This window comes from Panulirus ornatus, chromosome 11 (genome assembly GCF_036320965.1).
Source record: "Panulirus ornatus isolate Po-2019 chromosome 11, ASM3632096v1, whole genome shotgun sequence".
Lineage (NCBI taxonomy): Eukaryota > Metazoa > Arthropoda > Malacostraca > Decapoda > Palinuridae > Panulirus > Panulirus ornatus.
The window spans coordinates 76458870-76480035 of record NC_092234.1 but is presented as its reverse complement, the minus strand read 5'-3'; positions in this window follow the sequence as shown (position 1 = coordinate 76480035).

The following is a 21166-nucleotide window of genomic DNA, read 5'->3' as shown; positions in this document are numbered from 1 at the left end:
TCCTGTCCTGCCTGACTCTTTTCACAAACCCAAACTTCACTTTTCTTTCCGGCATGAGTCTCGTACCAAGCCTCTTTCTCCTGTCATATCTGACTCTCCTTTTAAGCGTCTCTTTCCTCGCTGGCATAACTCTCTCGTCCCAAACCTCCCTCTCATGTCTTGACTTACTCACGTCCCAAGCCTCTCTCTCTTATCATGCCTGACTCTCCTCAAAAGCATCTCGCCCCTGTCCTGTCTCACTCTAAGGGCAAGCCTGTATCTCCTATCGTGCATGACTCTCGTCCCAAGCCTCTCTCTCCTGTCCTGCCTCACTCTCGACACAATCTTCTCTCTTTTGTCTTGCCTGACTCTCGTCCTATTCCACTCTCTCCTGTCCCGCCTGACTTTCTTCCAGAGACTCTCTTTCCTGTCTTGCCCGACTCTCGTCCTGAGCTTCTCTCTCTCTCTCCTGGCCTGACTGACACTCGTCCCAAGCCTCTCTCTCCTCTCTGGTTTGATTCTTTCCCCAAGTCTATATCTCCCCTACGACGTGACTCTCGTCCTAAGCTTCTCTATCCTCTCCGGCATGAATCTCGACGCAAGCTTCTCTCTCCTGACCTGTCTGACTCTCGTCCCAAGCCTCTATCTTCAGTCCTGTCTAACTCTCGTCCCAAGCCTCTCTCTCCTGTCCTGCCTGACTCTCATCCCAAGCCTCTCTCTCCTGTTTACGCTGACTATCGTCCCAAGCCTGTCTCTCCTATCCTGAATGACTCTCGTCCCAAGCCACTTTCTACAGTCTTGCCTGACTCTCAAACCAAGACTCTGTCTCCTATCCAGCCTGACTCTCGTCCCAAGCCTCTCTCTCGTGTCCTGTCTAACTCTCGTCCCAAGCCTCTCTCTCCTGTCCTACCTGACTCTCGTTCCAAGCCTCTCTCTCCTCTCATACCTGAGTCTCGTCAAAAACCTTTCTCTCCTGTCTTGCCTGGCTGTATTCTAAGCGTCTCTCTCTCTCTCCTGTTCTAACAGACTTTCGTCCCAAGCCCCTCCCTCCTTTCTGGTTAGATTCTTGCCCCAAGTCTATTTCTCTTCTCCGACCTGACGCTCGTCCTAAACCTTTCTATCCTTTGCGGCATGACTCTCCTCGCAAGCCTCTCTCTCCTGCCCCGTCTGACTGTCGTCGGAAGCTTCTCTATCCTGTCCTATGTAACTCTCGTCTTAAGCCCCTCTCTACTGTTCTGCCTGACTCTCGTCCAAGCCTCCCTCTCCAGTATTTCCTGACTCTCTTACTAACCTCTCTCCCGTCATGACTGACTCTCGTTTCAAGCCTCTCTCTCCTGTCCTGCCTGACTCTCGTCACAAGCCTCTCTCTCCTGTCCTGTCTGGATCTAGTCCCCAGCCCTTATTTCCTGTAGAGCCTGACTTTCGTCCCGAGTCTCCCTCTCCTGTGCTTCCTTAGTCTCGTCCTAAGACATTCTCTCTTGTCCTGCCTGACTCTCGTCCCAGGACTCTATATCCTGTCCTTCCTGGCTCTTGTCCCCAGCCCCTCTCTCCTGTAGAGCCTGACTCTCGTCCCCAGCCCCCCTCTCCTGTGCTTCCTGACTCTTGTCCGAAGCCTCTCTCTCCTGTCCTGCCTGACTCTCGTCCCAAGATTCCCTCTACTGCCCTGCCTGACTTTCCTCCCGAGCCTCTCTCTCCTGTCCTGCCTCATTCTCTTCCCAAGCCTCCCTCTCCTGACCTAACCGACTCTCCTCCCAAGTCCCTCTCTCCTGTCCTGTCTTACTCTCGGCCGAAACTTCTCTCTCCTGTCATGCTGACTCTTGTCCTAAGCCTCTCTCTCTTTTCCTGCCTGACTTAGGTCCCAAGCCTCTTTTTCCTGGCCTGTATGACTCTCGTAAAATGCCTCCCCCTTCTGCCATAGTGACTCTTGTCCTTAGCCTCTCTCTCCTCTCCTTCCTGACTCTCGTCCCAAGGCTCTCTCTCCTATAGAGACTGACTCTCGTCCCGAGCCTCGTTCTCCTATGCTTCCTAACTCTCGTCCAAAGTCTCCCCCTTCTGCCCTAGTGCCTCTCGTCGTAAGCTCTCTCTCCTCTCCTTTCTGTTTCTCGTCCCAAGGCTCTCTCTCATGTCTTCCCTGACTTACGTCCCAATACTCTTTCTCCTTTGTTGCCTGGCACTCGTCCCAAGCCTCATTCTTCTGCCCTGCCTGACTCTATTCCGAAACCTCTCTCCCCAGTCCTGTATGACTCTTGTCCTAAGCCTTTCTCTTCTATACTACCTGACTCTCGCCCCAAGCCTCTCTCTCCTGTCCAGACTGACTTTCGTCCGATGCCTCTCTCTCCTGTCCTGCCTGACTCACATCTTAAGCCTCTCTCTCCTGTCCTGCCTGACTCTCGTCCCAAGCATCTCTCCCCTGTCCTGTCTGACTCTAGTCCCAAGCCTCTCTCCTATCCTGCCTGACTCTCGTTGCAAGCCTCTGTTTCCTGTCATGCCTCACTCTCGTCGCAAACCTCTGTCTCCTATCCAGCCTGACTCCCGTCCGAAGAGTCTCTCTACTGTCCTGCCTTACTCTCGACCCAAGACTCTCTCTTCTGTCCTGACTGTCTCTCTCCCTACGCTTCACTTTTCTTTCCCGCCTGACTCTCACACCAAGCCTCTCTCTCCTGTCCTGCCTGACTCTCGTCACAAACCCCAGACTTCATTTTTCTCTCCCGCCTGACTCTCGTACTAAGCCTCTCTCTCCTGTCCAACATGACTCTCGTCATAATTTTCTCAATCCTCTCCGGCATGACTCTCGTCCCAAGCCTCCCTCTCATGTCTTGCTTTATTCATGTTCTAAGCCTCTCTCTCCTGTCCTGCCTAAGTCTCGTCCCAAGCATCTCTCCCGTGACCTGTGTGACTCTACTCCCAAGCCTCTCTCTCCTGTCCTGCCTCACTCTCGTCGCAAGCCTCTCTCTCCTGTCCTGCCTGATTCTCGTCCTAAGCCACTCTCTCCTGTCCTGCGTGACTCTCGTCTTAAGCCTCCCCCTCCTGTCCTGCCTGATTCCTATACCAAACCTCTTTCTCCTCTCGTTCCTAACTCTTTCCCCAGGCTTCACTTTTCTTTCCGGCCTGACTCTCGTCCCAAGCCTCTCTCTCCTGTCCTGCTCGACTCTTTTCACAAACCCTAGACTTCACTTTTCTTTCCGGCATGAGTCTCGTACCAAGCCTCTTTCTCCTGTCAGACCTGACTCTCGTTCTAAGCCTCTCTTTCCTCGCTGGCATAACTCTCTCGTCCCAAACCTCCCTCTCATGTCTTGACTTACTCACGTCCCAAGCCTCTCTCTCTTATCATGCCTGACTCTCCTCAAAAGCATCTCTCCCCTGTCCTGTGTCACTCTAAGCGCAAGCCTGTATCTCCTATCGTGCCTGACTCTCGTCCCAAGCCTCTCTCTCCTGTCCTGCCTCACTCTCGACGCAAGCTTCTCTCTTTTGTCCTGCCTGACTCTCGTCCTATGCCACTCTCCCCTGTCCCTCCAGACTCTCTTCCAGAGACTCTCTTTCCTGTCTTCCCTGACTCTCGTCCTGAGTTTCTCTCTCTCTCTCTCTCCTGGCCTGACCTACACTCGTCCCAAGCCTCTCTCTCCTCTCTGGTTTGATTCTTGCCCCAAGTCTATCTCTCCCCTACGACCTGACTCTCGTCCTAAGCTTCTCTATCCTCTCCGGCATGAATCTCGACGCAATCCTCTCTCTTCTGACCTGTCTGACTCTCGTCCCAAACCTCTATCTTCAGTCCTGTCTAACTCTCGTCCCAAGCCTCTCTCTCCTGTCCTGCCTGACTCTCATCCCAAGCCTCTCTCTCTCCTGTTTACGCTGACTATCGTCCCAAGCCTGTCTCTCCTACCCTAAATGACTCTCGTCCCAAGCCACTTTCTACCGTCTTGCCTGACTCTCAAACCAAGCCTCTGTCTCCTATCCAGCCTGACTCTCGTCCCAAGCCTCTCTCTCGTGTCCTGTCTAACTCTAGTCCCAAGCCTCTCTCTACTGTCCTGCCTGACTCTCGTTCCAAGCCTCTCTCTCCTATCCACCCTGACTTTCGTTCCAAGCATCTCTCTCCTGTCCTGCCTGACTCTCGTCCCAAGACAATCTCTCCTGTCTTGCCTGACTGTCGAAGCAAGCGTCTCTCTCCTATCCAGCCCTACTCTCGTCCCAAGCTTCTCTCTCCCGTTCTGCCCGAGTCTCGTCCCAAGTCTTTCCCCTGTCCTGCCTGACTCTCGTGCCAAGCCTCTCTCTCCTCTCATACCTGAGTCTCGTCCAAAACCTTTCTCTCCTGTGTTGCCTGGCTGTCATTCTAAGCGTCTCTCTCTCCTGTTCTGACTGACTCTCGTCCCAAGCCCCTCCCTCCTGTCTGGTTAGGTTCTTGCCCCAAGTCTATCTCTCTTCTCCGACCTGACGCTCGTCCTAAGCCTCTCTATCCTCTGTGGCATGACTCTCCTCGCAAGCCTCTCTCTCCTGTCCTGCCTGACTCTCGTCACAAGCCTCTCTCTCCTGTCCTGTCTGGATCTAGTCCCCAGCCCCTATTTCCTGTAGAGCCTGACTTTCGTCCCGAGTCTCCCTCTCCTGTGCTTCCTGAGTCTCGTCCTAAGCCTTTCTCTCTTGTCCTGCCTGACTCTCGTCCCAGGACTCTATATCCTGTCCTTCCTGTCTCTCGTCCCCAGCCCCTCTCTCCTGTAGAGCCTGACTCTCGTCCCCAGCCTCCCTCTCCTGTGCTTCCTGTCTCTTCTCCGAAGCCTCTCTCTTCTGTCCTGCCTGACTCTCGTCCCAAGATTCCCTCTCCTGCCCTGCCTGACTTTCCTCCCGAGCCTCTCTCTCCTGTCCTGCCTCATTCTCTTCCCAAGCCTCCCTCTCCTGACCTAACCGACTCTCCTCCCAAGCCCCTCTCTCCTGTCCTTCCTTACTCTCGTCCGAAACTTCTCTCTCCTGTCCTGCTGACTCTTGTCCTAAGCCTCTCTCTCTTCTCCTGGCTCTTAGGTCCCAAGCCTCTTTTTCCTGGCCTATATGACTCTCGTAAAATGCCTCCCCTTTCTGCCATAGTGGCTCTTGTCCTTAGCCTCTCTCTCCTCTCCTTCCTGACCCTCGTCCCAAGGCTCTCTCTCCTATAGAGACTGACTCTCGTCCCGAGCCTCGTTCTCCTGTGCTTCCTAACTCTCGTCCAAAGCCTCCCCCTTTTGACCTAGTGCCTCTTGTAGTAAGCTCTCTCTCCTCTCCTTTCTTTTTCTCGTCCCAAGGCTCTCTCTCATATCTTCCCTTGCTTCCGTCCCAATACTCTTTCTCTTTTGTTGCCTGGCACTCGTCCCAAGCCTCATTCTCCTGCCCTGCCTGACTCTATTCCGAAACCTCTCTCCCCAGTCCTGTATGACTCTCGTCCTAAGCCTTTCTCTTCTATACTACCTGACTCTCGCCCCAAGCCTCTCTCTCCTGTCCAGACTGACTCTCGTCCGAAGCCTCTCTCTCCTGTCCTGCCTGACTCACATCTCAAGCCTCTCTCTCCTGTCCTGCCTGACTCTCGTCCCAAGCATCTCTCCCCTGTCCTGTCTGACTCTAGTCCCAAGCCTCTCTCCTATCCTGCCTGACTCTCGTTGCAAGCCTCTGTCGCCTGTCATGCCTCACTCTGGTCGCAAACCTTTGTCTCCTATCCAGCCTGACTTCCGTCCGAAGCGTCTCTCTACTGTCCTGCCTGACTCTCGACCCAAGACTCTCTCTTCTGTCCTGCCTGTCTCTCTCCCGACGCTTCACTTTTCTTTCCCGACTGACTCTTACACCAAGCCTCTCTCTCCTGTCCTGCCTGACTCTCGTCACAAACCCCAGACTTCACTTTTCTCTCCCGCCTGACTCTGGTACTAAGACTCTCTCTCCTGTCCAACCTGACTCTCGTCCTAATTTTCTCAATCCTCTCCGGCATGATTCCCGTCCCAAGCCTCCCTCTCATGTCTTGCCTTACTCATGTTCTAAGCCTCTCTCTCCTGTCCTGCCTAAGTCTCGTCCCAAGCATCTCTCCCGTGACCTGTGTGACTCTACTCCCAAGCCTCTCTCTCCTATCCTGATTGACTCTCGTCCCAATCCTTTCTCTCCTGTCCTGCCAAACTCTCGTCGCAAGCCTCTTTCTCCTGTCCTGCCTGATTCTCGTCCTAAGCCACTCTCTCCTGTCCTGCGTGACTCTCGTCCCAAGCCTCTCCCTCCTGTCCTGCCTGATTCCTATACCAAGCCTCTCTCTCCTGTCCTGCCTAACTCTTTTCACAAACCCAAACTTCACTTTTCTTTCCGGCATGAGTCTCGTACCAAGCCTCTTTCTCCTGCCATACCTGACTCTCGTTCTAAGCGTCTCTTTCCTCGCTGGCATAACTCTCTCGTCCCAAACCTCCCTCTCATGTCTTGACTTACTCACGTTCCAAGCCTCTCTCTCTTATCATGCCTGACTCTCCTCAAAAGCATCTCTCCCCTGTCCTGTCTCACTCTAAGCGCAAGCCTGTATCTCCTATCGTGCCTGACTCTCGTCCCAAGCCTCTCTTTCCTGTCCTGCCTCACTCTCGACACAAGCTTTTCTCTTTTGTCCTGCCTGACTCTCGTCCTATTCCACTCTCTCCTGTCCCGCCTGACTCTCTTCCAGAGACTGTCTTTCCTGTCTTGCCTGACTCTCGTCCTGAGCTTCTCTCTCTCTCTCTCCTGGCCTGACTGACACTCGTCCCAAGCCTCTCTCTCCTCTCTGGTTTGATTCTTGTCCCAAGTCTATCTCTCCCCTACGACCTGACTCTCGTCCTAAGCTTCTCTATCCTCTCCGGCATGAATCTCGACGCAAGCCTCTCTCACCTGACCTGTCTGACTCTCGTCCCAAGCCTCTATCTTAAGTCCTGTCTAATTCTCGTCCCAAGCCTCTCTCTCCTGTCCTGCCTGACTCTCATCCCAAGCCTCTCTCTCCTGTTTACTCTGACTATCGTCCCAAGCCTGTCTCTCCTATCCTGAATGACTCTCGTCCCAAGCCACTTTCTACCGTCTTGCATGCCTCTCAAACCAAGCCTCTGTCTCCTATCCAGCCAGACTCTCGTCCCAAGCCTCTCTCTCGTGTCCTGTCTAACTCTCGTCCCAAGCCTCTCTCTCCTGTCCTACCTAACTCTGGTTCCAAGCCTCTCTCTCCTATCCACCCTGACTCTCGTTCCAAGCCTCTCTCTCCTGTCCTGCCATACTCTCGTCCCAAGACAATCTCTCCTGTCTTGCCTGACTGTCGAAGCAAGCGTCTGTCTCCTATCCAGCCCTACTCTCGTCCCAAGCTTCTCTCTCCCGTTCTGCCCGAGTCTCGTCCCAAGTCTCTCCCCTGTCCCACCTGACTCTCGTGCCAAGCCTCTCTCTCCTCTCATACCTGAGTCTCGTTCAAAACCTTTCTCTCCTGTCTTGCCTGGCTGTCATTCTAAGCGTCTCTCTCTCCTGTTCTGACCTCCCTCCTGTCTTGTTAGATTCTTGCCCCAAGTCTATCTCTCTTCTCCGACCTGACGCTCGTTATAAGCCTCTCTATCCTCTGCGGCATGACTCTCCTCGGAAGCCTCTCTCTCCTGCCCCGTCTTACTGTCGTCGCAAGCTTCTCTCTCCTGTCCTATGTAACTCTCGTCCCAAGCCCTTCTCTACTGCTCTGCCTGACTCTCGTCCAAGCCTCCCTCTCCAGTATTTCCTGACTCTCTTACCAACCTCTCTCCTGTCCTGACTGACTCTCGTTCCAAGCCTCTCTCTCCTGTCCTGCCTGACTCTCGTCCAAAGCCTCTCTCTCCTGTCCTGTCTGGATCTAGTCCCCAGCCCCTATTTACTGTAGAGCCTGACTTTCGTCCCGAGTCTCCCTCTCATGTGCTTCCTGAGTCTCGTCCTAAGCCTTTCTCTCTTGTCCTGCCTGACTCTCGTCCCAGGACTCTATATCCTGTCCTGCCTGGCTCTTGTCCCCAGCCCCTCTCTCCTGTAGAGCCTGACTCTCGTCCCCAGCCTCCCTCTCCTGTGCTTCCTGACTCTTGTCCGAAGCCTCTCTCTCCTGTCCTGCCTGACTCTCGTCACAAGACTCCCTCTCCTGCCCTGCCTGACTTTCCTCCCGAGCCTCTCTCTCCTGTCCTGCCTCATTCTCTTCCCAAGCCTCCCTCTCCTGACCTAACCGACTCTCCTCCCAAGCCCCTCTCTCCTGTCCTGTCTTACTCTCGTCCGAAACTTCTCTCTCCTGTCCTGCTGACTCTTGTCCTAAGCCTCTCTCTCTTCTCCTGCCTGACTTAGGCCCCAAGCCTCTTTTTCCTGCCCTGTATCACTCTCGTAAAATGCCCCCCCCTTCTGCCATAGTGACTCTTGTCCTTAGCCTCTCTCTCCTCTCCTTCCTGACTCTCGTCTCAAGGGTCTCTCTCCTATAAAGACTGACTCTCGTCCCTAGCCTCGTTCTCCTGTGCTTCCTAACTCTCGTCCTAAGCCTCTATCTCCTGTCCAGCCTAACTCTCGTCCGAAGCCTATCGCGACCTTCCGGCCTGACTCTCGTCCCAAGCCTCTCTCTCCTGCCCCGCCTAATTCTCGTCCCAAGCCTCAGATGTCTCCTGTCCTGTCTGACTTTCTCCACACACCTCACTTTTTCTTCCCGCTTGACTCTCGTACCAAGCCTCTCTCTCCGGTCCTGGCTTAGTCTCGTCACAAACACCAAAATTCAATTTTCTTTTCCGCCTGATTCTCGTACCAAGCCTCTCTCTCCTCTCCGACCTAACTCTCGTCCTAAGCCTCCCTATCCTCTCCGTCATGACTCTCGTCCCAAGACTCCGTCTCATGTCTTGCCTTACTCACGTCCCATGCCTCTCTCTCCTGTCCGTACTGACTCTCATCCAAAGCATCTCTCCCTTGTCCTGTCTGACTCTAGTCCCAAGCCTGTCTCTCCTATCCTGCATGACTCTCGTCCCAAGCCTCTCTCTCCTGTCCTGCCTCACTCTCGTCCCAAGCCTCTTTCGCCTCTCTTGACTGACTCTCTTCCCAAGCCTCTCTCTCCTCTCCTGCCTGACTCTCGTCCCAAGCCACTCTCTCCTGACTTGCCTGACTCTCGAACCAAGGCTCTGTCTCCTGTCCAGCATGACTCTCGTCCCAAGCATCTCTCTCCTGTCCTGTGTAACTCTCGCCATAAGCCTCTCTCTCCTGTCGTGGATGACTCTCGTCGCAAGCCTCTCTCTCCTGTCCACCCTGACTCTCGTCCTAAACTTCTCTCTCCTGTCCTGCACAAGTCTCGTCCCAAGCCTCTCTTTCCTTTCCTGCCTGCCTCTCGTCCAAAGCTTCTCTCTCCTATCCAGGCTAACTCTCGTGCCAAGCCTCTCTCTCCTGTCACACCTGAGTCTCGTCCAAAAACTCTCTTTCCTGTCTTGCCTGACTGTTGTCCTAAGCCTCTCTCTCTCCTGCCTTGACTGACTTTCTTCCCAAGCCTCTCTCTCTAGTCCGGTTAGATTTTTGCCCCAAGCCTCTCTGTCCTCTTCGACCTGACACTCGTCCTAAGCCTCTCTGTCCTCTCCGGCATGACTCTCGTCAAAAGCCTCTCTCTCCTACCTGTCTGACTCTCGTCTCAATCCTCTCTCTCATGTCCTGTCCAACACTCGTCCAAATTCCCTTTCTCCTGTCCTGCCTGACTCTCGTCCCAAGCCTTTCTATCTTATCCTGCCTGACTCTAGTTCCAAGTTTCTCTCTCCTGTTCTGCCTGCCTCTCGTCCCAAGCCCCTATCTCCCGTAGAGCCTGAATCTCGTCCCGAGCCTCCCTCACCTGTGCCTCCTGACTCTCGTCCAAAGCCTCTCTCTCCTGTCCTTCCTGACTCTCGAGTTAAACCTCTCTCTCCCCTCCTTCATGACTCTCGTCCCAAGCCTCTCTCTCCTGTCATGGGTGAGCCTCGTGTCAAGCCTCTCTCTCCTCTCCTGCCTGAGTCTCCTGCCAAGCGTCTCTCTCCTCTCCTGCATGACTATCGTCACAAGCCTCTCTCTCAAGTCCTGACTGACTCTCTTCTCAAGAGTCTTTCTCCTATCCAGCCAGACTCTCGTCCCAAGTCTCTCTCTCCTGTCCTGCCTGAGTTTCGGCTGAGGCCTCTTTCTCCTGTCCTGCCTGAGTCTAGTCCCAAGACTCTCTCTCCTGTTCTGCCTGACTCTCGTCACAAGCCTCTCTCTCCTGTCGTGCCTGAGTCTCTTTCCATGTCTCTCTCTCCTGTCCTGCCTGACTCTCGTCCCAAGCCTCTCTCTCCTGTCTTGCCTGACTCTCGATTCATGCGTCTGTCTCCTATCCAGTCTGACTCTCGTCCCAAGCTTCTCTCTCCTGTCCTGCCGGAGTCTCGTCCTTAGCCTCTCTCTCCTGTCTTGCCTGACTCTGATCCCAGGACTCCCTATCCTGTCCTGCCTGATTCTCGTCCTAAGCCTCTCTCTCCTGTCCAGCATGATTCTCGTCCCAAACCTCTCTCTCCTGTACTGCCTGACTCTCTTCCCAAGCCTCTTTCTCCTGTCCTGCCTCATTCTCGTCGCAAGCCTCTCTCCTCTGTCCTGCGTGACTTTCGTCCTAAGCCAATCTCTCTTCTCTTGCCTGACTCTCGCCTCAAGCTTCCCTCGCCTGTCCTGCTTGACTCTCGTCCCAAGCATCTCTCCCGTGTTCTGTGTGACTCTACTCCTAAGCCTCTCTCTGATATCCTGCGTGACTCTCGTCCCAAGCCTTTCTCTCCTGTCCTGCCTCACTCTCGTCGCAAGCCTCTCTCTCCTACCCTGCATGATTCTCGTCCTAAGCCAATCTCTCATGTCCTGTCTGACTCTAGTCCCAAGCCTCTCCCTCCTGTCCTGCCTGATTCTCGTCTCAAGCCTCTCTCTCTTGTCCTTCCCGACTGTTTCCCCAGACTTCACTTTTCCCTCCCGCCTGACTCTCGTCCCAAGCATCTCTTTATCCTGTCCTGCTTGACTCTTTTCACAAACCCCAGACTTCACTTTTCTTTCCCGCCTGACTTTCGTACCAAGCCTCTTTCTCCTGTCACACCTGACTCTCGTCCTAAGCCTCTCTTTCCTCTCTGGAAACTCTCCTCCCAAGCCTCCCTCTCATGTCTTGCCTTACTCACGTCCCAAGCCTCTCTCTCATATCATGCCTGACTCTCGTCAAAAGCATCTCTCCCCTGTCCTTTCTGACTCTAGGCGCAAGCCTGTCTCTCGTATCCTGCCTGACTCTTGTCCCAAGCCTCTCTCTTCTGTCCTGCTTCACTCTCGACGGAAACCTCTCTCTCCTGTCCTGCCTGACTCTCGTCCTAAGCCTCTCTCGCCTGTCCTGCTTGACTCTCGTCCCAAGCATCTCTCACGTGTTCTGTGTGACTCTACTCCTAAGCCTCTCTCTCCTATCCTGCGTGACTCTCGTCCCAAGCCTTTCTCTCCTGTCCTGCCTCACTCTCGTCGCAAGCCTCTCTCTCCTGCCCTGCATGATTCTCGTCCTAAGCCACCCTCTCATGTCCTGCCTGACTCTCGTCCCAAGCCTCTCCCTCCTGTCCTGTCTGATTCTCGTCTGAAGTCTCTCTCTCCTGTCCTTCTTGACTGCTTCCCCAGACTTCACTTTCCTCTTCGGCCTGACTCTCGTCACAAGCATCTCTCTCTCCTGTCCTGCCTGACTCTTTTCACAAACCCCAGACTTCACTTTTCTTTCCCGCCTGACTCTCGTAACCAAGCCTCTTTCTCCTGTTACACCTGACTCTCGTCCTAAGCCTCTCTTTCCTCTCTGGAAACTCTCCTCCCAAGCCTCCCTCTCATGTCTTGCCTTACTCACGTCCCAAGCCTCTCTTGCTTATCATGCCTGACTCTTGTCAAAAGCATCTCTCACTTATCCTTTCTGACTCTAGGCGCAAGCCTGTCTCTCGTATCCTGCCTGACTCTCGTCCCAAGCCTCTCTCTTCTATCTTGCCTCACTCTCGACGGAAGCCTCTCTCTCCTGTCCTGCCTGACTCTCGTCCTAAGCCACTCTCTCCTGTCCTGCCTCACTCTCGTCGCAAGCTTCTCTCTCCTGGCCTGCATGATTCTCGTCCTAAGCCACTCTCTCATGTCCTATCTGACTCTAGTCCCAAGCCTCTCCCTCCTGCCCTGCCTGATTCTCGTCTCAAGCCTCTCTCTCTTGTCCTTCCTGACTGTTTCCCCAGACTTCACTTTTCCCTCCCGCCTGACTCTCGTCCCAAGCATCTCTTTATCCTGTCCTGCTTGACTCTTTTCACAAACCCCAGACTTCACTTTTCTTTCCCGCCTGACTCTCGTACCAAGCCTCTTTCTCATGTCACACCTGACTCTCGTCCTAAGCCTCTCTTTCCTCTCTGGAAACTCTCCTCCCAAGCCTCCCTCTCATGTCTTGCCTTACTCACGTCCCAAGCCTCTCTCTCATATCATGCCTGAATCTCGTCAAAAGCATCTCTCCCCTGTCCTTTCTGACTCTAGGCGCAAGCCTGTCTCTCGTATCCTGCCTGACTCTTGTCCCAAGCCTCTCTCTTCTGTCCTGCTTCACTCTCGACGGAAACCTCTCTCTCCTATCCTGCCTGACTCTCGTCCTAAGCCACTCTCTCCTGTCCTGCCTGACTCTCGTCCAAAGCGTCTCTTTCCTGTCTTGCTTGACTCTCGTCCCAAGCCTCTCTCTCTCCCCTGTCCTGATTGTCTCTCGTCCTAAGCCTCTCTCTCCTGTCTGTTTAGATTTGCCCCAAGTGTATCTCTCACCTCCGACCTGACTTTCGTCCGAGAATTCTCTATCCTCTCCGGCATGACTCTCGTCGCAAACTTCTCTCTCCTGACCTGTCTGACTCTCGTCCCAAGCCTCTCTCTCCAGTCCTGTCTAACTCTCGTCCTAAGCCTCTCTCTCCTGTCCTGCCTGACTCTCGCCCCATGCCTCTCTCTCCTGTCCACCCTGACTCTCGTGCCAAGCCTTTCTCTCCTGTCTTGCCTGACTCTCGTCCCAAGCCTTTCTCTCCTGCCCTACCTTGCTCTCGCCAAGAACCTCTCTCTCCTGTACTGCTGATTCTCGTCCCAAGCCTCTCTCTCTCATCTTCTGCCTGACTAAGGTCCCAAGCTTCTTTGTCCTGGCCTCCATGACTCTCGTCCAAAGCCTCCCCCTTCTGCCCTAGTGAGTCTCGTCGTAAGCTCTGTCTCCTCTCCTTTCTGTTTCTCGTCACAACTCTCTCTCTCATCTCTTCCGTGACTCACGTCCCAATCACCTCTCTCCTCTGTTGCCTGGCACTCATCACAAGCCTCTTTCTCCTGTCCTGCCTGACTCTATTCCGAATTCTCTCTCCCCAGTCCTGTTTCACTCTCGTCCTAAAGCTTTCTCTTCTATACTACCTAACTCTCGCCCTAAGCCTCTCTCTCCTGTCCAGATTGACTCTCGTTCCAAGCCTCTCTCTCCTGTCCTGCCTGACTCACGTCTCAAGCCTCTCTCTCCTGTCCTGCCTGACTCTCGTCCCAAGCATCTCTCCCCTGTCCTGTTTGTCTCTAGTCCCAAACCTCTCTCCTATCCTGCCTGACTCTCGTTGCAAGCCTCTGTCTCCTGTCGTGCATCACTCTCGTCGGAAACCTCTGTCTCCTATCCAGCCTGACTCCCGTCCGAAGCGTCTCTCTACTGTCCTGCCTGACTCTCGACCCAAGACTCTCTCTACTGTCCTGCCTGTCTCTCTCCCGACGCTTCACTTTTCTTTCCCGCCTGACTCTCACACCAAGCCTCTCTCTCCTGTCCTGCCTGACTCTCGTCACAAACCCCAGACTTCACTTTCTCTCCCGCCTGACTCTCGTACTAAGCCTCTCTCTCCTGTCCAGCCTGACTCTCGTCCCAAGAATCTATCCCGTGTCCTGTGTGACTCTACTCCCAAGCCTCTCTCTCCTATCCTGCCTGACTCTTGTCCCAAGCCTTTCTCTCCTGTCCTGCCTCACTCTCGTAGCAAGCCTCTCTCTCCTATCCTGCCTTATTCTCGTCCTAAGCCACTCTCTCCTGTCCTGCGCGACTCTCTTCCCAAGCCTCTCCCTCCTGTCCTGCCTGATTCTCGTCCCGAGCCTCTCTCTCCTCTCGTTCCTGACTCTTTCCCAGACTTCACTTTTCTTTCCGGCCTGACTCTCGTCCCAAGCCTCTCTCTCCTGTCCTGCCTGACTCTCTTCACAAACCAGAGACTTCACTTTTCTTTCCGGCATGAGTCTCGTACCAAGCCTCTTTCTCCTGTCAGACCTGACTCTCGTTCTAAGCCTCTCTTTCCTCTCTGGCATGACTCTCGTCCCAAGCCTCCCTCTCATGTCTTGCCTTACTCACGTCCCAAGCCTCTCTCTCTAATCATGCCTGACTCTCCTCAAAAGCATCTCTCCCCTGTCCTGTCTCACTCTAAGCGCAAGACTGTATCTCGTATCGTGCCTGACTCTCTTTCTAAGCCTCTCTCTCTCCTGTCCTGCCTCACTCTCGACGCAAGCTTCTCTCTTTTGTCCTGCCTGACACTCGTTCTATGCCACTCTCTCCTATCCTGCCTGACTCTCGTCCAAAGCGTCTCTTTCCTGTCTTCCCTGACTCTCGTCCCAAGCCTCTCTCTCTCTCTCTCTCTCCTGGCCTGACTGACTCTCGTCCCAAGCCTCTCTCTCCTGTCTGGTTTGATTCTTGCCCAAGTCTATCTCTCCCCTTCGACCTGACTCTCGTCCTAAGCTTCTCTATCCTCTCCGGCATGAGTCTCGACGCAAGCCTTTCTCTCCTGAGCTGTCTGACTCTCGTCCCAAGCCTCTCTCTCCAGTCCTGTCAAACACTCGTCCCAAACTTCTCTCTCCTGTCCTGCCTGACTCTCTTCCCAAGCCACTCTCTCCTGTTTACGCTGACTATCGTCCCAAGCCTGTCTTTCCTGTCCTGACTGACTCTCGTCCCAAGAAATTTCTACCGTCTTGCCTGACTCTCGAACCAAGACTCTGTCTCCTATCCAGCCTGACTCTCGTCCCAAGCCAATCTCTCCTGTCTTGCCTGACTCTCGAACCAAGCGTCTGTCTCCTATCCAGACTGACTCTCGTCCCAAGCTTCTCTCTCCCGTTCTGCCCGAGTCTCGTCCCAAGTCTCTCCCCTAGCCTTCCTGACTCTCCTCCCAAGCTTCTCTCTCCTATCCAGCCTGACTCTCATGCCAAGCCTCTCTCTCTTCTCATACCTCAGTCTCGTCCAAAACCTTTCTCTCCTGTCTTGCCTGGCTTTCGTCCTAAGCCTCTCTCTCTCCTGTTCTGACTGACTATCGTCCCAAGCCCCTCAATCTTGTCTGGTTAGATTCTTGCCCGAAGTCTATATCTCCTCTCCGACCTGACTCTCGTCCTAAGCCTCTCTATCCTCTGCGGCATGACTCTCCTTGCAAGCCTCTCTCTCCTGCCCTGTCTGACTGTCGTCCCAAGCTTTTCTCTCCTGTCCTATCTAACTCTCGTCCCAAGCCCCTCTCTACTGTTCTGCCTGACTCTCGTCCAAGCCTCCATCTCCAGTTTTTCCTGACTCTTTTACCAAGCCTCTTTCCTGTCCTGACTGATTCTCTTACCAAGCCTCTCTCTCCTGTCCTGCCTGACTCTCGTCACAAGCCTCTCTCTCCTGACCTGTCTGGATCTAGTCCCCAGCTCCTATTTCCTGTAGAGCCTGACTTTCGTCCCGAGTCTCCCTCTCCTTTGCTTCCTGAGTCTCGTCCTAAGCCTTTCTCTCTTGTCCTGCCTGACTCTCGTCCCAGGACTCTATATCCTGTCCTGCCTGACTCTCTTACCAAGCCTCTCTCTCCTGTCGTGCCTGACTCTCGTCCCCAGCCTCCCTCTCCTGTTCTTCCTGACTTAGGTCCCAAGCCTCTTTTTCCTGGCCTGTATGACTCTCGTCAAATGCCTCCCCCTTCTGCCATAGTGAATCTCGTCCTTAGCCTCTCTCTCCTCTCCTTCCTAACTCTCTTCAGAAGGCTCTCTCTCTTATAGAGACTGACTCTCGTCCTAAGCCTCTCTATCCTCTGCAGCATGACTCTCCTCGCAAGCCTCTCCCTCCTGCCCCGTCTGACTGTCGTCCCAAGCTTTTCTCTCCTGTCCTATCTAAATCTCGTCCCAAACCCCTGTCTACTGTTCGGCTTGACTCTCGTCCAAGCCTCCCTCTCCAGTATTTCCTGACTCTCTTACCAAGCCTCTCTCCTGTCCTGACTGACTCTCGTTCCAAGAATCTCTCTCCTGTCCTGCCTGGCTCTCGTCCAAAGCCTCTCTTTCCTGTCCTGTCTGGATCTAGTCCCCAGCCCCTATTTCCTGTAGAGCCTGACTTTCGTCCCGAGTCTCCCTCTCTTGTGCTTCCTGAGTCTCGTCCTAAGCCTTTCTCTCTTGTCCTGCCTAACTCTCGCCCAGGACTCTATATCCTGTCCTGCCTGACTCTCGTCCTAAGCCTCTCTGTCCTGTCCAGCCTGGCTCTCGTCCCCAGCCCCTCTCTCCTGTATAGCCTGACTCTCGTCCCCAGCCTCCCTCTACTGTGCTTCCTGACTCTTGTCCCAAGCCTCTCTCTCCTGTCCTTCCTGACTCTCGTCCCAGGACTCCCACTCCTGCCCTGCCTGACTTTCCTCTTGATCCACTCTCTCCTGTCCTGCCTCAATCTCTTCCCAAGCCGCCCTGTCCTGCCCTAACCGACTCTCCTCCCAATCCCCTCTCTCCTGTCCTGTCTTACTCTCGTCCGAAACTTCTCTCTCCTGTCCTGCTGACTCTTGTCCTAAGCCTCTCTCTCTTCTCCTGCCTGACTTAGATCCCAAGCCTATTTTTCCTGGCCTGTATTACTCTCGTAAAATGCCTCCCCTTTCTGCCATAGTGACTCTCGTCCTTAGCCTCTCTCTCCTCTCCTTCCTGTCTCTCGTCCGAAGGCTCTCTCTCCTATAGAGACTGACTCGTCCCGAGCCTCGTTCTCAAGTGTTTCCTAACTCTCGTCCCAAGCCTCTATCTCCTGCCCAGCCTGACTCTCGTCCGAAGCCTCTCTCGTCCCAAGACTGTGTCTCCTGTCCTATCTGAATTTCTCCACACACCTCACTTTTTCTTCCCGCCTGACTCTCGTACCAACCCTCTCTCTCCTGTCCTGGCTGAGTATCGTCACAAACACCAAACTTCAATTATCTTTTCCGCCTGAGTCTCGTACCAAACCTCTCTCTCCTGTCCGACCTAACTCTCGCCCTAAGCCTCCCTATCCTCTCCGTCATGACTCTCGTCCCACGACTCCGTCTCATGGCTTGCCTTACTCACGTCCCATGCCTCTCTCTCCTGTCCGTACTGACTCTCATCCCAAGCATCTCTCCCCTGTCCTGTCTGACTCTAGTCCCAAGCCTGTCTCTCCTATCCTGAATGACTCTCGTCCCAAGCCTCTCTCTCTTGTCCAGCCTGATTCTTGTCGACAGCCTCTCTCTCCTGGTCTGACTGACTCTCGTCCTAAGCCTTTCTCTCCTGTCCTGCCTGACTCTCGTCCCAAGCCTTTTTCGCGTCTGTTGACTGACTCTCGTCCCAAGCCTATCTCTCCTGTCCTGCATGACTCTCGTCCCAAGCCACTCTCTCCTGACTTTTCTGACTCTCGAACCAAGCCTCTGTGTCCTGTCCAGCCTGACTCTCGTCCCAAGGCTCTGTCTCCTGTGCTGTCTAACTCTCGCCATAAGCCATTCTCTCCTGTCCTGGCTGACTCTCGTCGCAAGCCTCTCTCTCCTGTCCACCCTGACTCTCGTCCTAAGCTTCTCTCTCCTGTCCTGCACAAGTCTCGTCCCAAGCCTCTCTCTCCTGTCCTGCCTGACTCTCGTCCCAAGCTTCTCTCTCCTATACAGGTTGACTCTCGTGCCAAGCCTCTCTCTTCTCTCACTCCTGAGTCTCGTCCAAAAACTCTCTCTCCTGTCTTGCCTGACTGTTGTCCTAAGCCTCTCTCTCTCCTGCCTTGACGGACTTTCGTCCCAAGCCTCTCTCTCCAGTCCGGTAAGATTCTTGCCCCAAGTCTATCTCTCCTCTCCGACCTGAGTCTCGTCCTAAGCCTCTCTGTCCTCTCTGGCATAACTCTCGTCAAAAGCCTCTCTCTCCTACCTTCTGAGTTTCGTCCCAATCCTCTCCATCATGTTCTATCCAACCCTCATCCCAATTCCCTCTCTCCTGTCCTGCCTGACTCGTCCCAAGCCTTTCTATCTTTTCCTGCATGACTCTAATTCCAAGTTTCTCTCTCCTGTTCTGCCTGCCTCTCGTCCCCAGCCCCTCTCTCCCGTAGAGCCTGAATCTCGTCCCGAGCCTCCCTCTCCTGTGCTTCCTCTCTCTCGTCCCAAGCCTCTCTCTCCTGTCTTCCCTGACTCTCGAGTTAAACCTCTCTCTCCCCTCCTGCCTGACTCTCGTCACAAGCCTCTCTCTCCTGTCCTGGTTGAGTCTCGTGCCAAGCTTCTATCTCCTCTCCTGCCTGAGTCTCGTCCCAAGCCTTTCTCTCCTCTCCTGCATGAGTATCGTCACAAGCCTCCATCTCAAGTCCTGACTGACTCTCTTCTCAAGACTCTCTCTCCTATACAGCCTGACTCTTTTCCCAAGCCTTTCTCTCCTGTCCTGCCTCACTCTCGTCGCAAGCCTCTCTCTCCTGCCCTGCATGATTCTCGTCCTAAGCCACTCTCTCATGTCCTGCCTGACTCTCGTCCCAAACCTCTCCCTCCTGTCCTGCCTGATTCTCGTCCCAAGCCTCTCACTCTTGTCCTTCCTGACTGTTTCCCCAGACTTCACTGTTCTTTCCGGCATGACTCTCGTCCCAAGCATCTCTCTCTCCTGTCCTGCCAGACTCTTTTCACAAACCCCAGACTTCACTTTTCTTTCCCGCCTGTCTCTCGTACCAAGCCTCTTTCTCCTGTCACACCTGACTCGTCCTAAGCCTATCTTTCCTCTCTGGAAACTCTCTTCCCAAGCCTCCCTCTCATGTCTTGCCTTACTCACGTCCCAAGCCTCTCTCTCATATCATGCCTGACTCTCGTCAAAAGCATCTCTCCCCTGTCCTTTCTGACTCTCGGCGCAAGCCTGTCTCTCGTATCCTGCCTGACTCTCGTCCCAAGCCTCTCTCTCCTGTCCTGCCTCAATCTCGACGGAAGCCTCTCTCTCCTGTCCTGCCTGACTCTCGTCGTATGCCACTCTCTCATGTCCTGCCTGACTCTCGTCCAAAGCCTCTCTTTCCGGTCTTGCTTGACTCTCGTCCCAAGCCTCTCTCTCTCTCCTGTCCTGACTGACTCTCGTCCCAAACCTCTCTCTCCTGTCTGGTTAGATTCTTACCCCAAGTCTATCTGTCTCCTCCGACCTGACTTTCGTCCTAGAATTCTCTATCCTCTCTGGCATGACTCTCGTCGCAACCCTCTCTCTCCTGACCTGTCTGACTCTAGTCCCAAGCCTCTCTCTCCAGTCCTGTCTAACTCTCGTCCTAAGCCTCTCTCTCCTGTCCTGCCTGACTCTCGTCCCAAGCCTCTCTCTCCTGTCCACCCTCACTCTCGTCCCAAGCCTTTCTCTCCTGTCTTGCCTGACTCTCGTCCCAAACCTTTCTCTCCTGCCCTACCTTGGTCTCGCCCCAAAACCTCTCTCTCCTGTCATGCTGACTCTCGTCCCAAGCCTCTGTCTCATCTCCTGCGTGACTCAGGTCCCAATCTTCTTTGTCCTGGCCTCCATGACTCTCGTCCAAAGCCTCCCCTTTCTGCCCTAGTGACTCTCGTCGTAAGCTCTCTCTCCTCTCCTTTATGTTTCTCGTCCCAAGGCTCTCTTTCATGTCTTCCCTGACTCGCGTCCCAATCCTCTATCTCCTGTGTTCACTGGCACTCGTCCCAAGCCTCTTTCTCCTGCCCTCCCTGACTCTATTCCGAATCCTCTCTCCCCAGTCCTGTTTGACTCTCGCCCTAAGCGTTTCTCTTCTATAGTACCTGACTCTCGCCCGAAGCCTCTCTCTCCTGTCCAGATTGACTCTCGTCCCAAGCCTCTCTCTCCTGTCCTGTGTGACTCACCTCTCAAGCTTCTCTCTCCTGTCCTGCCTGACTCTCGTCCCAAGCATCTCTCCCCTGTCCTGTCTGACTCTAGTCCCAAACCTCTCTCCTATCCTGCCTGACTCTCGTTGCAAGCCTCTGTCTCCTGTCGTGCCTCACTCTCGTCGCAAATCTCTGTCTCGTATCCAGCCTGACTCCCGTCCGAAGCGTCTCTCTACTGTCCTGCCTGACTCTCGACCCAAGACTCTCTCTCCTGTCCTGCTCTCTCCCTCCCGACGCTTCACTTTTCTTTCCCGCCTGACTCTCACACCAAGCCTCTCTCTCCTGTCCTGCCTGACTCTCGTCACAAACCCCAGACTTCATTTTTCTCTCCCGCCTGACTCTCGTACTAAGCCTCTCTCTCCTGTCCAACCTGACTCTCGTCCTAATTTTCTCAATCCTCTCCGGCATGACTCTCGTCACAGGCCTCCCTCTCATGTCTTGCCTTACTCATGTCCCAAGCCTCTCTCCTGTCCTGCCTGACACTCGTCCCAAGCATCTCTCCCGTGTCCTGTGTGACTCTACTCCCAAGCCTCTCTCTCCTATCCTGCTTGACTCTCGTCCCAATCCTTTCTCTCCTGTCTTGCCTCACTCTCGTCGCAAGCCTCTCTCTCCTGTCCTGCCTGATTCTCGTCCTAAGTCACTCTCTCCTATCCTGCGTGACTCTCGTCCCAAGCCTCTCCCTCCTGTCCTGCCTGATTCTCGTCCCAAGAATCTCTCTCCTCTCGTTCGTGACTCTTTCCCCAGACTTCACTTTTCTTTCCGGCCTGACTCTCGTCACAAGACTCTCTCTCCTGTCCTGACTGAGTCTCGTTCCAAGCGTCTCTCTCCTGTCCTACCTGACTCTCGTCCAAATCCTCTCTCTCCTGTCCTGTCTGGATCTAGTCCCCAGCCCCTATTTCCTGTAGAGCCTGACTTTCGTCCCGAGTCTCCCTCTCCTGTGCTTCCTGGGTCTCGTCCTAAGCCTTTCTCTCTTGTTCTGCCTGACTCTCTTCCCAGGACTCTATATCCTGTCCTGCCTGACTCTCGTCCCAAGCCTCTCTGTCCTGTCCTGCCTGGCTCTCGTCCCCAGCCCCTCTCTCCTGTAGAGCCTGATTCTCGTCCCCAGCCTCCCTCTCCTCTGCTTCCTGACTCTTGTCCCAAGCCTCTCTCTCCTGTCCTACCTTACTCTCGTCCCAAGACTCCAACTCCTG